Raw genomic sequence first — 17,906 nt, 5'->3', positions numbered from 1 at the left:
TCACAGAGGAAGAAGAGTAGCAGAAATCCCCAGTACCAATGAGACCTGCGGGGCTTGGATTGGTCTTTGTTTTAGGAATAGGATGGACACTTCCCTCTCGGCTCAAACTCCTTCCGTGCTGTGCCTCTCTTCCAGCTCCAAGTGCATGTAGTGAGGGGTAAGGATGGAGTGAGATCACCACATATCCACTCCATCACCTGGCAGGAGAAAGCCTTGCGTGCTCACAGAGAGGACACAAGAGAGAGTTTGTAGACCAGGTCCTTACAGATGTACACAGAGCAAACTGCATTTCTCACAATGACTAGGGATTGTGTAAGGCCTGGGCCTTCCTGGAAACGTTCCCCAGGCCCCCGTCACAAATCTCAGTTCTCACTGGGTTGGGTTGGGTTCCCAAATCGTGCTCTCTTTTCTGCCATCCAGAAGTCCATGTGGCTCAAGCGAGAGTATTCCCAACACTGACCTCTTTTCCCTTCATGTTGGCTTCCATCCTTGTTTCCCTTTGATCCTATCTACTCAGGTATAACTTGCACTATTGTTCAATGGTTTAATGCCTTTTCCGGGTACCATATTACCTTTACCAGATGGAGGAATCAGGTAGGTGGATGGAGCCCGTCATCATAGGTCAGCATATTTAAGTTTGTACTCCCTGACCTTGGCCCTTTGTCTACATGGTGGGCTGGGCTTGTGCCCAGCCGTGAGAAATTACCCTCAACACTCCAGCATGTCCTTAAGGAATATGTTGCAAGTTTTCATACCTTCTCTTCCTCCTTCCTCTGCCCACAAGTGCACCAGGGTACGCTACTGCCCACTCTGGCTCATCAACACACCACCCTTCAGCTTGCTTTCCTCTGAAACAAGCCTTCCTTATATAACTTCTTTGTGAGAAAATATGAAGCCCTTTTGCTGCTGAACACAAATTTTTTTTTTTTAACTGTTGATTTCAGCTGTCTGGCTTGGAAGAATCTTCTTAGAAGTCTTAGAGCAAAAATGAAGTCTTAGCCCTATAGGCTGAGAGATACAGTGTTTCCTTGAGCCAAAAGAGATCTCTCCAGTATTTAAGTGGTCAACTGAAACCACACCCTGTCAAAGGGACCATACTGTGTAGCTTGACTAAACTTTGAGAGTGGTGTCTATAATTAGAATGCTGTAGGGAGCTGGCTTGCTGGCGTTCTGTCATCTGTGCATACTGAATACATTCCCATAACATTGTTTCAGTTAATCGTCCTTTGGGGTCCATCGTGGGGGGTCTGCAAGTCGTTGCTCTGTATTTCTTCCTACCACTGAGCCTCTGTGAGCACAAACATGTTGCTGAGCTCTGAGGAGACACTGAGCGTCTCTCTGCCCCTGCTTTTTTCCCCGTGTGTGCTGGGGGGTGCTTGGGGGTCGGGAGGGAATATATAAAAAAAAAAAAAACAACAAGAAGGAAATTTAAACATTATTTTAAGTATTAAAACTGAACTCCAGATACAGCTCTTCCTCCGTGTGGAATGATTTACAACCCAGAATGCTGGAACATTTAAAAACACAGCTCAGAAAAAAACAAAACAAAACAAAGCAAACCAGGGTCCTCACTTATGTGAAAGTCTTCCACTCACTGCTTCACATTGTTCCTGCCCTCAGTGACACCGGCTGCTGCTTGAGCACAGGGCTTGACAAACTGTAAAGATAGATGGTAAACAGTCTCCCCGGCAAATACTCGACTCTGCATTTGAAGCCTGAAACCAGCCAGAGTCAGTATGTAACCAGATGGGTGTGGCTGGATTCCAATAAAACTTTATTTGTGGGCGTTAAAATCTGAATTTCAGGGGCACTTGTGCTCAGTCACTTAAGCGTCCCACTCTTGAGCTCAACTCAGGTCTTGATCTCAGTGTTGTGAGTTCAAGTCTCATGTTGGGTTCCACCCTGGGCGTGGAGACCACTTAAAAAAAAAAAAAAAGAAATCTGAATTCCATATCATGTTCATGGCTCACAAAATAGTCTTTTGATTTGATTTTTTTTTCAGCTGCTTAACAACCCTGAGCTTGGAGGGTGTACAAAAATGGGTGGCAGACTAGGTCTGGCTCATAGTCCATAGTTTGTAGACCTGATTTATCATCATCCAGATATAGTCACTTCCTTGGCTTGGGACAAAAAAACAACTGTTTGTTGTAGAACTTCATTTGACGACTCCTTCTGGCTACTGCCAAACATCATGTGCCAGGAGGAGTTTTCATTCCATCCCTCAAATGCTTCCACTTGCTAAGCCAGAAGCTTCTATGGTGAGCAGGAAAAGTATTAAGCTCCTTACAGCCTATGCATGCGCCTCTCGGGTGTCCCAGACACCAAATCTGATTATTACCACAGGGCCCCAGTGCACTTTGTGCAGGCCAATTTGCTTTGGACAGCTAAAAAAAGCTGCCTCCGCCTGTCTCTGCGGGTAAATTCAGTAGTGGAAATAGGCAGGACTTTGCTCTCGGGAGACAAGCCCAGAGGGCACTCTGGCCACTGGGGCTCTTGCAGACAGTGCCAAACCACAGCTGGGAAGGGGTGTGAAGGGAGGAGTCTGCAGCAGCCCAGGAAACAGCACAGCTGCAGAAGAACGTCAGGACAGGAGGCCGGCCCTCGGAGGGGCACGAGCAGCTGGCCGTGCTTCAACTCGCTGGCATGTGTGAGGCTTTGTGGGTCTGCCATTTCCCCTGACCTCACTCTCCCTTCCTTGGTGGGCCATTCAACTGTTCGCCCTTCTAGCTTTCTCCAGTTCTAAGCGGGGAGACAGGGCACTCTGCGCTCCAGACGATCGCCTCCTTTTGGTCCTGGAGAAGAGAGAGTTCATCCTGTGGCGATGAGGAAGAAGCTTCGTACGATCCACTCCAGTCATCAGAACATGACTTCACCCCAGAAACCTTCTCTGCTTGCTTCCCCCAGCCGTCCTCACTCCCTGCTTCCCTCTTTGGACCCACAGGCACTATTTCTGCTCAGCCTTGGCATTTAGATTTTTAAAGACTCTGGGGCAAGAACAGTGATTTATAATCCTTGTATCATACATTGCCCTGCACAAGGCGAAGCCTCCTTTAGTTCATTTGGTTGCTGAAATGTGGAGGGAAGCGTTTCAGAAGGTGCTTATGTGGGGCAGTTGTGGCTCTTACTCTCCCTCAGATCATCCCTTATGTCTGCTTCTCCTTTTTACCATTTCCCCAATGCACCCTTCACTGCCAGAATGAAGGTGGGTCTGGCTGCAACAACCATCACCCCACAGACCTCCAGCACCACTGTAAGGTTTGCCACGTCGTGCCTTTTTCTTCACCCAGTGTCTCTATATACAATAGGTCACACACACACACACACACACACACACACACACACACGGACATAGGTATTCTATTTATGTAAGTCAACCAATTTCCGTTACAGAGCCATAAAAAATAAAATAGTGCATAATTGCACAAGAAGTTATAATTGCTAACATTTTCACACCAAATTATTTGTTTCATTTTTTTTAAAGATTTTATTTATTTATTTGCCACAGAGAAAGCACAAATAGGAGGAGTGGCAGAGGGAGAGGGAGAAGCAGACTCCCCGCTGAGCAGGGAGCCTAACACAGGGCTCAATCCCAGGACCCCAGGATCATGACCTGAGCCAAAGGCAGACGCTTAACTGACTGAGACACCCAGGAGCCCCACACCAAATTCTTTATTCTGATGCAGCCATTATCTTGCTCTCAGGAAAAAAGCCCAGATATTTATTAATGTGCTATTTTGGAAGAGATTAATAGATTCCCGAGATTAATAGGTCAGCTACTCCAGAATTTATAAGGGGGGAGGTTCGTGAACTAATTTTGGGTGGTACATGGATGAATTTGTTTTCTTGTAAGTGCTTTTATTTTTCTTATAACGAGGAGTGCTGGCTTTCCATCTATATTAGTGATCTCCAAATCCTTACTAAAGATAGCAACTGAAGTAAATGAAGCCCGTTGACTTCCGGGGACACGGCAACAGAGGGTGGCAATGTGACTAATTCAGGTTTGGGGCAGACTCCTGGGTTTGTTGCTGACTTACACATTGTACAGGTCACCACGCTGGGCACTCTGTGGGAGAGTCGAAGCTGGTAAGACATGGATCCGAACTGTAAAGCGCTCACGACATTCGTAACTAAGACTCTGGAAAACAGGTGCGCACTACGCATTCTGTGGATCATGTTACTTCTCTGCTACAGAACAGTGAACTCTGAGCTGGATATCACAACAGTAATTGATGTAGGAAACTGAGGCTACTCTTGTTTCCCGATGAACAGCTCAAGGGGGGCTCCTGAGTGAATCTGTCACGCATTTCAAGGATGCAATTTTGGCAGGGGCTGGCGGCGGACTAGGTCCTAGGGCTGCCCAGGTTCTGCAGTGTCTGTGAAATTGTGGCTTACCGACATGAGGGAGGCGGAGAGGCTGTGGACTGGCCTGGACGGTGGAGACAAATGTGACAGTCGGCAATCACACGGGTAAGAACAGCACCTATGGAGCACGTGGCCTTCTTGAGGAAGTGGAGGAAGGATAGAGAAGTGAAACTCATTAACTGACTTTAAAAACTATTTCTCATAAAATGCCGCGGCTGCTAGGGAAACAGTATGGTGTTTCCTCCCCCCCCCAAAAAAAAAGTAGAATTACAATATGATCCCACAATTCTGCTTGTGGGTAAGTACCCAGAATAAATGAGAGCAGGGACCTGATCACATTGCTCTGCTCCCACGTTCACGGCCGCAGGACTCCCAATAGCTGAAGGTAGAAGCAAGCACGTGTCTGCTCACGGACGAATGGATGAATGAAACAGTGGGGTGTCATTCAACCTTGGAAAGGAAGGAAATGTGAAGAAGGAACGTGAAGGAACCTTGAGGATACTATGCTAAGTTAAGGAAGCCACTCAAAACGGACAGATCCCGTATGGCTCCACTCCTCTGAGCTACCTCGAGTCGTCGGATCCATGAGGAGAGACAGCGGGCTGGTGGTGCCCAGGGCCGCGGGAAGGGCGGCGGTGGCGCTCCGGTTGATGGGCTTGAGCGCTCCTCTGGGGAGATGACGGAAGTTCTGGGCTCGGACAACACAGCGAATGTGCAGAATGCCCCTGAGCTGCACCCTTAAAAAGGGTTAGAATGATAGCTTCCTGTTATAAATATTTTACCATGATTTTTAAAAAGGATAAAAAAATCAATTTCTTCTTTCCTTCTTTTCATGCTTGAGGAGCTCTTTCCTGCCCACGTGTTAACACAGCTGCTGTCAGTGGCCCAACGTGTGCAGCCGCCCAGATACAACACACGTGTACAAGGGAAGGGACTTGTTTTTGCTTGTTAATTTTTTTTTTTAATTTTATAGTAGCCCTATAACAAGCTCTCCACTCCCAGGCAGCCTTATTCCTGCCGCAGTCCTCTTCCTCCATATGGAAAGTTCCACCACAGCGCACATGGGACCTTTTGTATTTGCTCCCCGAAATGTCACAGGCCGTTTTAACCAGCAAACGATGGTGAAGTTCAGTGAAATTATCCTTGGGCAAAGGACCTGCTGAGCAGTACCCGCTCACCTCTACCATCAGTTTCCTTGTCCATGAAATGGGCCAAGCATTGATGGAAACTCAGGGTAGACATGAATTTGTCCAAACTGGACTCTTATGATCAGGGGGTACACAGGCAAGCCAATTTGTTGGGAAAATGATGATGATCCCTTTCGGCCTCCTACACACCCTTGTTTGTAACTTGCCCGGAGGCTCACCTGGCACCGAAGGAGATAGTCCTCCCCCGTTAGCATAAAGGGTAAAGTCGTGTAGGCACACTTCTAACGTGGTGCTTGGGCATGCAGACCCCGAAGGCGGTCTGCCCGTGTCCTGGTGTTACCACTAAGTGTGTGATCTTGGGCCAAGTTACGTGACCTCAGTTTTCTTATCTGTGAAACAGGACGATCATAAGGGTATTGACTTCATAGGCTTGCTGTGGAATGAGCGAGCTGCTAATTGTAAAGCACAGGGAGGGAATTTGGTGCCTGGCATGGACTATATGAATATTCACGGATTTAGAGTTTGATGGCATCCCCTGCAGGGCCAGCATAGTAATATATGAAGCTCTCCTATTCGAGTCTCTTGATGTCTATCTGTCTGCATAGCAGTTGTAAAGGCTGTAATAATGTTTTCTTTCTTTTTTTTTTTAAGATTTTATTTATTTATTTGAGAGGGAGAGAGAGGGCAGGAGTGGGGGTGGGAGGATAGGGACGGACCAGACGTGGGGCTCAATCCCAGGACCCTGGGATCATGACATGAGCTGAAGGCAGATACTTAACTGACTGAGCCACCCAGGCGTCCCAAGGCTGTAATGTTTTTATTATAATTATTATTAAAGCATCCATCTTCTCTCCCTTGACCTTGGAATCTGAATTAAGGCAGAAAGGAAACTCTTCTATTAAAAAAATATTGGTGAATTTAAATGATAAAAGTGGCATATGCTTAATGTAGAAAGTATGAGAAATAAATTATTTTTAAATTCATCATTGTACCCACCCCCTTAGTGAAAGCCACTCCTCACATTATACTCCATCTTAGTTACGATCAAGTATCTTAATGCTTATGCTTTCCATATAGCTCCTTTTTCTCTCTTTTCTGAGGCAGGATGCCAGCTGAGAAGACCTATGGATTGAAAAAGTTAAATAAGCTTAATGATTTTATGCTTAATTTTGTATAAAAAAAATTGAACTTTTTAAAGGTTTAGATTTTATTGCTATCTGAAAGAGTTATAATTATAATTTGGCCGTGTTTACAAGTAATTTGCAAAGAACTTTAAAATATGCATCATTTCCTACTATGCCACAATATTATAAAAGTCTTTCATTTAATGTATTAAATTAAATTAAATTCACTAACGCTGTGTAAATCTGGGCAAGGAGGATAATAAATTATAAATTATAAAAGTGTTTGAATGAATGACTTTAACAACTATAAACAATACAGAAGCTTCCTCAAAGTTAGGCTGTTTCTGCACATGAAGACAACTGGTCAAAATCAATTTTTAGTTCTGAGGAGCTAGTCTGTTTCCGTGAGGAATGGATTCAGCAAGGCTGGGTGGTGACTGTGGATGCAGTGCCCTTGGGGAGCAGGGCTCAGTCTCTCCACGGGCTGTGTAACAGCCATTGGGGTGGGAAGGCCTTGGGAAAACGAGAATGGCATGAGAGGTGGTAGGGAAATTCTCTTCCCTTCCGCATGTCGTGTGTTCTTGGAAGCATTGGTAACTCATGCCTTTGCCTTCTGTTGCCACTCAAGCCTCAACCATCTTTCCATCCTCTGTCCTTCTCTTCCCTAATCCCGACCCCCATTTACTGAAAGCCACATGAATTGCATACAATAAATAAACATATTAAGCATTTTTATGGAAGAGCCATGATCTCTGGGGTTATTTTTATTGGAAAGGAAAAGCTTTCCTGATAATAAGAATTATGATGTGATTCCAAATAAGGGCCATGCCCTTGAGCTTCCCAGTCTTCGACAAAATGGCCGGACTGGTGGTGGTAAATGAACCGTCTTGTTGGCGTCTCCACTCTCGTTGGGGGTAGGATGGCAGCATTCCCTTACTGAGCTGCAGCAGAGGGGAAGGCGGAGACTGTCAGGAGTGAGGAGATCTATGTAAGGCCACAGATGGGCCTCACAGGACATGCTTTTCCCCAAACATTTCCTTTCTCTGGCCAGCAACATTCTGCGGACTCTGAGATGGAGCCTGTTCTAACTTAAACGCTCCGTGTTTAATTGAGGCATCGGGTTGACCAGATGCACATCTCCGAGAACCTAACCCAGGCCATGCAGGAAACACAGAGACTTGCTTTGCTTGTCCCAAACCATCTCCTGCAAGCCTGTGCTTAGTTCAGTTGGAGAGCGTAGGTCAAACAAGCACAGAAGTAAGAAAACATTCAGAGAAATGGTAGCGGCAGAGCAGTCGGAAGGCCTGGAAACAGCCTGTGTTGCTTTATTTCCTCTGAGCTCATTACTCGCTCTGAACAGGTTAGCCAGGAAGGGAGGATAGTTAGTAATTCCTGTAAGAACCCCACAGAATGTCTTCTGTGATTTACCATTGTGTGGCTGGAGAAAGCACAACATCCTCTTTGCTCATACTTTTTCCCAATCAAGTTTGAAGTTGTGGATGACTCTGTGTGTGGGTGAATGGTGAAAGCTTGTGTGTTTTTTTTGTTTTTTTTTTTTTTGTTGTTGTTGTTTACCACATCTTCCTCAGGTTAAGAATGTGAAATGTGTGTGAGACACGTTTGGGAAAAGAGAATATTACTTGGGCCTCTTCTCTTAATGCAATTTTAGATCAAATGGAAATGTTTCCTGATTGAATATTTGCTGCCTAAAACTGATTTTCTTATTTCCACCTTGGGGAGTTAAAACGCAGGAAGGAAGGTGTCTATATTTTTTGGTATGACAGTGCCCTAGATTGACCCTCATGATTCAGTCACCAAACAAATAAAATCCCTCTAAGAGCTGATCGAAGACAGGCCTTGGACGGAATCATTCTCCTCATGTGGCCAGCAGTGGGACATCCTTTGTTTATGTACCTTTATCTTAAATGCAAACATTCTGATTGCATTAACCTTAAAGCATGTATGGGCTTTGGGCTGGTAGGGGAAGGACAAGGGAAAGAGGGAGGGAGGGTAGAGGAGGAAGATAGTGGTAGGGTTTTCATTTAAAATTAATAAACAACATTTAAAAATAGCTGTGCCATGGGAATAAACAGTAAACCATAAGTAGCGAGACTAAAATAAGTTTTATGTTATATTTCAAAGAGGGAATTACTGTATGCATTGTCTGTGAGGCATTATAAAATGCACATTGAAAGCTTTCTTTCGGAGACATCTGCACTCCCTGGTCCCCACGTTGACCACATGCGTTGGTAGAATAGATGGTAAAGGTTAAAGGTAATAAAGTGAAATTTATCTCTATATGAAAATGTGTTTTTTATATGAAGCCTATTTCTGTGTGAGCACAATTGAAAATAAGTCAGCTTTTAAAATATGAGCCTCAGCCTCAGAATTCTATTCTCTAAGTTACAGTTGGTCAGTCACTAATGAATGCATGATCTCTAAAATAGGACAACATCACTAGTAATTATGGTTGACTCTAAATAAATCTTTATGTGTCAGTAAAATTTTTTCATGAGCACCTGTTTTAGCAATGAGACAGCTCGTATTAAATCCTTGCTCCTTTGGAAAGTATTGCACTTTGGGGTATTAGACAAAAGCATACAGAAGTTGAAAAGAAATATAGCTTTTTTGGGGTTGATTTTTCCCATTTCAGTGTACTTCTCAACTGTACAAAATTATTAACAGGGCAGCACTGTGACAGATATTACACTGGAGGAGCGAGAGTTCCACGACGAGCAGGGAAGGTGATAGGAAATGATAGTCCATCACAGTTTTGCTTTTTTCAGGCATAACATAATGTTATATTGTATTTTTAAAAAGATTTTATTTATCTATTTAAGAGGGAGAGAGAGAGAGAGAGAGCACCAGCAGGGGGAAGGGCAAGGGAGAAGCAGACTCCCAGCTGAGGAGGGAACCCCATGTGGGACTCGATCCCAGGACCCTGGTTGGATCATGACCTGAGCTGAAGGGAGATGCTTAACCGACTGAGCCACCAGGCGCCCCTAAAATAATGTTTCAAAGAAAGTTTATTTATGTTGATAGGAAATATCATGGTATGATGTTTCTGCCTAATGGCTTACTGTTTTAAACGCAGACCCTAAATACTAACAAAGAAACAAAACTAATTAAAAGCACACAGAATACTTATGCTGAAGAGCTGAAGAGCAAAGTTAAAGGATCCAGCAAACGAAATGAAAGTTATCCTTGGAGCATCAGTTAACAACAGGTGTGCCCGAAAAACTTTGTTGCCAAAGTTTTGGTACTTAAGAACCTGAAGTTGTTGTACATGTTTTGTAAACATCTTGTAAACAGTCTCGTAACCATCTGTAAATCCTAGCAGGGGCCCCAAGGCAGGGAGGTGAAATGCACCCAGCCAGGGTGGGAAGACAGTCACATCGACACAGGGAGGGAAAGCAAGCAGAGAGCTGCAGAGAAAAGATGAAGAAAGAATGAGAAAAAGACCAGCATAGACACCTGCCTTGTCATCACATCTGAAAGTCTTTAAACTTTCTTGGAAGGATAGAGTTCGACACTCATATCTGCACCTAATACACATTATATTTTGCTTTATGTAGACATTATGTAATTAAACACTAATTAGGGGAGCAGCGCACATTGATGTTCCTATGGAATCTGTGCCCACACCTTCAAGAATACCCACATTTTAAAGTAGACAAATATCTGTTCAAGCTCCTGGCTTTCCCCCGAGTCACATTAGTTAAAGAGTCATGTGACATTGAGTCATATGCAAATGATATTTTCAATGTTCAATGTAGTTTTATTGTTCATTTTGTTACACTGTGGAGTTTTTGTGAATGGATGAATTGGTAATAAACTGCAAAACCAATTTGAGGAGCAGGTTCTGGGCCTTTGTCGGAATCTCCTCCTTTGCAGGGTGTGCTGTTCAAATTATCCCCCAGCAAAATCAGATATCCACATCACGAAACCTCACGTTGCTGGTAGTAAATGATTTCAGCGATCAATTCCAAAATGTCAAAGAATCTTAGTGCTTTGTGTATGGCAGCGTGAGATTAGTCCTCAAAAAATCATGGTGTTGTCTTTATAACATTCTACCTTTTAAAGACAGATTTTATTGCCTCTGGATGGCAATTTGGCAATAATCTCCAAACTTGAAAAGTTTTAATATTATTGAACCTAAGAATTTATCCTCAGGGGTATGCTCCGTATTTAAGTATGCTTACGATATTGCTGAAAATTATATAGAAAAATCGAAGGGAGGGGTGCGTGGGTGGCTCAGTCGATTAAGTATCTGGCTCTTGATTTCCGCTCAGGCCATGACCTCAGGGTTCCAGGGTTTAGCCCCACATCAGGCTCAAGGCTCAGCGTGGAGTCTGCTTGAGATTCTCTCTCCCTTTCCCTTTGTCCCCTGCTCCCCAGCTTTCTCTCTCTCTCTAAAATAAATAAAATCTTTTTAAAAAAATCAAAGGAAAACAAATACCTAAATGTCTTTCATGGTCAAATAGATCATGCTACATTTGCTCAATGGAATATACATATTTCATACATGAACTTTTGAATTAAACCTTTTTAATAGCCTGGAAAAGGTTCACAAATGATATAGGTATCTTTGAGGGTTGGGCTTTGTGGAGATAATTATTTATTGCTTGTGTGATTTTCTACACCATCCATGATAAACATATATTGCTGTGTAGGTCAAAGATGAAAGAGACGAACAAAAATTCTAGTTTTGCAGAATGTGCAGACCAGTGGGGACATCATCTATCTTAACATGTCTTCTTCTCTTCTGTGGGTAACCTGAGCCGCGAGCACAGCCCACAGTGAGAGTCAGAACCTCCAGGGGAAGGGCTTGGTCCACAGATCAACATTTGGAAACCAGTCAGGCAAAGAGTTTATGCAGTTCAAACACAGACCCAGTGAAGCTGGGATTGCCCGTGGTAAGGAGAGTCCTACATGAAGCATATTACGAGTGATTTGAAAAGATGAAGCTCCTAAGAATTACAACAGCAACCCAAGTAAAGCCGAGAGATGGTTTCTTCCTCCTTTTCTTTCTGTGGTTTGTGCATTCTTGCAAGTTCCAGTATTGGTGACTTGGTGAATCCTTCTCTGCTGTTTGCATCTGGTATCAGAAAGTTATAACTGACTGTAAATTCAATTCCAGCTATATTACTCCTATCAGGAAGATTTGTATTTTAAACCTCATCTCTACTTGGGAAATGAAAGGATTTTTCTTCTCCTAAAAGACTCCAGGTCTTTGGCAAGCAGATGGTGGCCGAGATCACTGAGGAGCAAGGGAAGAAGCCTTCAGCAGAGAAGCATGGCCAACTCAACCCACCTGCTGGGAAGATAGCAAGCCAACTGCCAGCTTTTTGGCAATTCCAGCATTAAATGATAAGTAAGAGGGTCAGTTCAATTACGGAATATTTGGGGCACTCAGGACTTTAAATATTTGTATAGTAAGCTCTTTTGAAGGTGTCCAGGAAGTTGGTGAGGTGTAGAAATCTGTTAACTATGTGGAGGCAGGAATCTGAATGTTGGGCTCTATGAGACTGTCTCAACGAGAGTGCTCCCTTCTGGTACACCAGCTGCTCATCCAGAATGTGCATTTAAGCATGACCTCCTATGCTCTCCTCATCCTTAAATATGCAGCAATTCTCAGGAAATTTCATTCCTTGGGAAAATTGCCATTAGCTGGAAGGTTTAAGAAACAACTTAAAACTTCGTGGGATGTTCCTTTTCTGACTTCTCCCCCTTTGAATTGAGTTCCCTCTATTATTTCCTAACAGAGAAATTCTATTGAACAAACATTATGGAGCGCTCACTGTGTGTCATTCCCTGTACTCAAAAGTTTGCAAATATTCACGTGCTTAATCCTCTTGACAACACTATCAGGTAAGTGTGGTCCCGTCTCCTAGGAAATCGAGGCAGAGATGTTAGGTATGTCTGCTAAGGCCAGTGTTCTAGTAAATGGGAGAGATAGGGTTTGAATCCATGCAAGCCAGTTGCAGAGACTTCGCTCTTAGGCATTACATTATGTGGCCTGTCACACTATTACATGTTTATTTTCTTAATTAAAAGTGAAGTCACTGAATCATCAACCTAAAGTGGAATATACTGTAGTAATTAATGACCTCAAAAACCTCTGTGGCTGGCAACCTCAGAAGTTTATTTTCACACTCTTGCTCTTTGTACACTGTGGGGTGGCTGAGAATGTCCTCCCTGGGCTCACCACTTGGAGGCCCAGGCTGACAGAACAGCTTCTCTCTGGGAAATAAACTGTGGGTCATTGTGGCAGAAAGAGAAGAAACATCACATTGGCTGGTGCTTCAGGTTCTCTGGGACGTGATTTATGCTACTTTCTCCCATATTTTGCTGGCCATAATGTCACATGACAAAGCCTGCCATTATTGGGACTGGGAGTAAAGTCTTCCCCCAAAGAAGGATATCGAACATTTGTAAGCAGTCTCTCACAGTGTCAATTACTTATTACAATTTTAGTGATATATTTATTACTACTTTTATTATTAGTCTCCCTTATTCTATTTTTAGTCCCACAGCTTTGTCTTCAGAGCCTCATATAGTATTCAGCCCCTACTAGGCACCCCACATATGCGTTGAATCGATGAGCAAATGCACACACTCAGGGATAGCCAGAGGTAGGGCTGGCAAGAGTACAAACTTTGGTATCAAACAGTGCACTCTAGTCCCAATTCTGCCCTTAAATTACTGCAGGATCTGGCAAATGAACCTTAATAAACCTCAGTGTTCTCATCTTTAAAATCGGGATGATAATACTGCTCATCTCATAGAGCTGTTAACAACGATCAAATGAGATAATGTTTGCCAACAGGGACCAAGGTAACCACGACCTGTTTACTGAATATACTAATAGAATATTCCACTGAGTATAGATGTACTATTATTTTGTGGACCACAAAGGAGAGAGTTGCCAATTAAACAATTATATAACCACTTTAAGGTGGCCTCAACTTCAGGGATGTTAAAATGTCCCCCAAATGTGCATTTTTAGAATAAATGACGTTGTATTAGAAATTAAGAAGCTTACACAAATATTTTGTTTTAATGAAGCTGGTGATTCATAAATGGCCAGATTATACTAGTGATAGGGATTTTTCTCTACCTCTGATGTGTCAGACACCATGAGCTGCTTATGCCATAGCCAGGTCCCTGCCCTGGCCTCCCCCTTTCTGGAATAATCCTGATGTTTTGGTGTTTACGCTGCACCCAGGGAAAGAGATAAACTCAAGGCTCAGGAAGTTAATCATAAATTCCATTCAATTATGGTCTCATTCCCTTTATTAGTGGTTGGTTTAAAGACGGTTGTGTGACCTAATTCTAGCAAATCGGACCTCAGAGAAAATCTCCCTTCCACCTTCTGGGAAAATAGTTCTTCCTGATTAAGAGCCCCTCATGTGAGGAAAGCCTCCCTTCTTTGCTGGCAGAAGTATGTGGCATCTGGAACTGTGGCAGCCATGTGGCCACAACGTGGAGAGGAGGTTCACAGGTGAAAGCTTCCAACTCAAAATGCCATTCCTCACTTCATGCTTACCCATTAGTTTATAACACATTGAATGTTTCTGCTCTGAATTATCATTCTGATGGGTGCCAAATGGCCATTTTCTGTCATCATTTCTTCCACATTTATTATTGGTTGGCCTTCCATGAGAAGGAAGAGCTTTCTCATTTATCCGTTTATTCATTTGCACATTTGTCTGTGTCTGGATTTCTGTACCTCCCTGTGGACTCAAGGGTTCCTATTTTTTTCAATGTGTTATAATTTACTACGGTCATGATATATTTTGATGATCAAAATTATCCTAGATTTGACTAGTTGGAGTCCCTTCAAGCTAGTTTCTCTCTTCTTTTGACAAATTCCCATCGTTCTTCAAGTATTTCCCTACTTCCTGGCACAGCAACAAGTTCTAGCCTCATTCTGTTCATTTCCTACCCAGCCCTAGAATCATTCATTGCTCTAAGGAGCCCCGGTTCCTTCCAGTGGAGGATGCTGTGTGGACACTAGGTGTGCTCATGGCTACTGTGGTATTGTTTCCCAGTCTCCTTCAGGGTTCTGAGTCTAGGAAATCTCTACATATACATAGACCCACTGCCTTAGTGGGTTTGGGTTGCTGTAACAAAATGCCATAGACTAAACAGCAGAATTATATTTCTCACAGTCTAAACAGCAGAATTTTATTTCTCACAGTCTGGACGTTGGAGGTGTGAGATCAGGGTGCCAGCATGGCCGGGCAAGTGTCTGCTTCCTGATCACAGACTTCTCATTGTGTCCTCAAATGACAGGAGGACGAGAGAGCTCTGTGGGTTCTCTTGGATGAGGGCACAAATCCCATTCTGGATGGCTCCAACCTCATGACCTCGTCACTTCCCAAAGGCCCCACCTCCACACACCAGCACACTGGGGGTTAGGTGCCAACATATGAATTCCGAGGGACACAGATATTCAGACCATAGCACACACATCATACCTACATTTATCTGTATGTACCGTGTTCAACATGCTGAGTGTCTGCTGATACTTCCCCCACCATTCCAATGCCATGTGATCTATTCTGTCTTTCCCCCTTCCACATCCACACCCCCCTTCTCCATCCGGCTGCCACCCCCTTTGCACACTGGCTCCAACCATCATGAGCCTGACAACTCTGGGCCACCCACTTTATTTGGGTTTTCCAAAAAGCCATTTCCTAATGGCTTTTTGATGAAGGAAAGAAAAAAAGCAATAAATCTTTATCTAAAGAACTTAGAGAAAGGAAAAAAGGGGGGCGGGGGAAGGGGACTTAAGGAGAAATCTTTACATATATTATTCCATTTAAGTCTTACTATGGTCTTATGAGAAAAGCAAATTATTCCCTCCATTTCATGGAGGTTGAGGTCTTGCTTAAGGTCATACCGCTAGCAATCAGTGAAGCTGGGATTAAACCCAGGGAGTTGACCCCTGGTCTGCAGACTCAAACACAATAGTCTACAGCCTTTTATCTGCCTGTCCTTGCCATTATCTGCATCCTGCATTCAGTGCATTTATTAGTCTGTGTGCCTCCCCGGGTTGAATTGCTTAGCACCTAACACAAGAAGAGGTTACTCCAAGTGCTAGAACCAATGTAAACAGGGAATTACATTATCACAGCTCCATGTGGCGCTGTAATTACATCAGAATGTAGCTCAGGCACTGGCGCGTCGCATGCGCCACTCTGTCGCCATATTAGCAGATGTTCAGTCTTACTTTTATTAAGCATGACAATGCCCAGCAGGATCCATTTTGTCTGATTATCCTCAAATGGAGAAGAATATTAAAAGGCAGGATAATTAAAAATATATGCCCAAACAAAGGATGTGTCTACAATTCCTTTCCTAGTGCTTTGAAATAGTTCAAATTTCTCAGCTGGCTCTCGTGCACAGAGCACTAAAAGGATGTCTTAAATTTAGACATATGTCTCCATTCTGTTTAATGTGCCAGAACAAAACCATAGCTGGAGACCACCATGAATTGATGTCTAAGTGCTGGAACACTAGAGAACACTCGTATTTCCACTGGGCTAATGTCATCCTAGAGTTTGTGATTGCACTTTCCCCTGTGAGAACACAGCCTTCTATTTTTAAGATTTTCTCCTTCCAACTCTAAGCCCGTATTCTTCCTTGAGTCCACATAATGGTTTTCTTTTATTTGATGCAACTTCAGAGAACTCAAATCATACTCCCATTAGCAGTGATGTTTTACTGAGAGCAAGGGAAAGATCCCAACACTTCCATACAAGGCAATGGGCCTAACAAATACATTTTATAGGATGAAAAAAGTTAGGTAAATTTATTGGAATATTTTCAGGTTTCAGTGTACTTAAGAAGCCTTTAAAGAAAGCGAACGTGTAGGTTTGTATCAGACAATACGTGATTTTCCACATATGGCATGCTAAGTTGTTCCAGTAGACCGGTGGTTAGGATCTTGATCAAGATAGTGTGGCGACAAGAATATTAGTGGGGAGATCCCACTGCTCAGTCTTATCAACTTGAGGTCATCCTAATCATCTGGTCTCTGAATGCTGGACCATGAGATTCTCAAACCTTAGGAAGGTTTCTTTTGGGGGTAGAGTCAAACTGGAATGTCTTCAGGGGAGAAGAAACTTGAAATTACGTGATATGCCAAAGCAATTAAGTGAATGTATCTACTTTGACATAGAAAAAAAAAAGGGACTTGATATTTATCTTACTGTATTTGGAAGAATGTCATATAATCAAGAAATTAAATTTTGGGCTGGGCCAAGCAGGTCTAAGTAGGAACTTGGACCTACAAATTAAATTCATGGAGACATAAAATTAATTTCAATGTGAGGAACGTCTTTCTTATGATGGACACTGCACCCAAATAAAATGATCTGCCTAAGGAAGACCTTAGAGACCTGATTATATATTTATATATTTAACATATATGTTAATCATATATATATACACATATATATACATATATACACATATATAGACACACACACACATATATATACACACACACACAGATATTTGGAATCCCCATTATCCCCATTATCAGCGATCTGGTCCTAGTTCGGTTACAAATCTATCTATAGAAAGACCATGTGCCTAAGTTAGTTTGCCTTCTTTTCACCAAATCTTGCTATTTCAATCTGCTTTGGGTTGGGGGGTGGGTTGATAAGGTTACAATTCTTTATACTTTTGAGGTGTGATCCAAAAGTTCCTCGGCTTAAGTGCTTCCAATAAAATCTTAAAGGAATTTACAGAGGTTTTTCTTTGAATGCCCTGCAACTGTTCTCACTTGAACACGTGACTCTATTAAATGTAATGCAGCATCCTGCCCTCAGCGGGTCTGCCTGATGCCAAGCAAGGAGGGCAGGGAGGTGGTAATCATTAAGCTGGCAAATATATGGATTTTCTACAAAGCCCTCTTGTAAAAATACTCACTTTCCAATGTTATAGTTTATACCTAGGTTCAAAAAAGGTGATATGTAGGCCTTAAAATGCTTAATCCATTGCCCTATAAGATGAATTGTTTTGCATTGTATATATTACCTATAATTCCAGAATATATGTCAATTTTAGACATTTCTTTCAGCTACAGCATTGATCTAGAATGAGGGCGATGGCATGGNTTATATATTTAACATATATGTTAATCATATATATATACACATATATATACATATATACACATATATAGACACACACACACATATATATACACACACACACACACAGATATTTGGAATCCCCATTATCAGCGATCTGGTCC

At 42.8% G+C, this 17,906-nt stretch overlaps 1 long non-coding RNA gene across 1 annotated transcript; it reads right to left on the bottom strand.

The window, feature by feature from the left end:
- Positions 1–3,626: 3,626 nt before the first annotated feature.
- Positions 3,627–5,084, bottom strand: LOC117802581. Its single transcript, XR_004625942.1, has 3 exons — positions 4,930–5,084; positions 4,692–4,812; positions 3,627–4,499 (listed from the first exon to the last, which is right to left on the bottom strand). It is a non-coding gene; the product is annotated as an uncharacterized LOC117802581 (long non-coding RNA).
- Between the last annotated feature and the right edge of the window lie 12,822 nt (positions 5,085–17,906).

This window comes from Ailuropoda melanoleuca, chromosome 6, assembly GCF_002007445.2.
Source record: "Ailuropoda melanoleuca isolate Jingjing chromosome 6, ASM200744v2, whole genome shotgun sequence".
NCBI classification, from domain to species: Eukaryota; Metazoa; Chordata; class Mammalia; order Carnivora; family Ursidae; genus Ailuropoda; species Ailuropoda melanoleuca.
The sequence above is the reverse complement of the archived record's forward strand: the minus strand, read 5'-3'. Positions and strand labels throughout refer to the sequence as shown.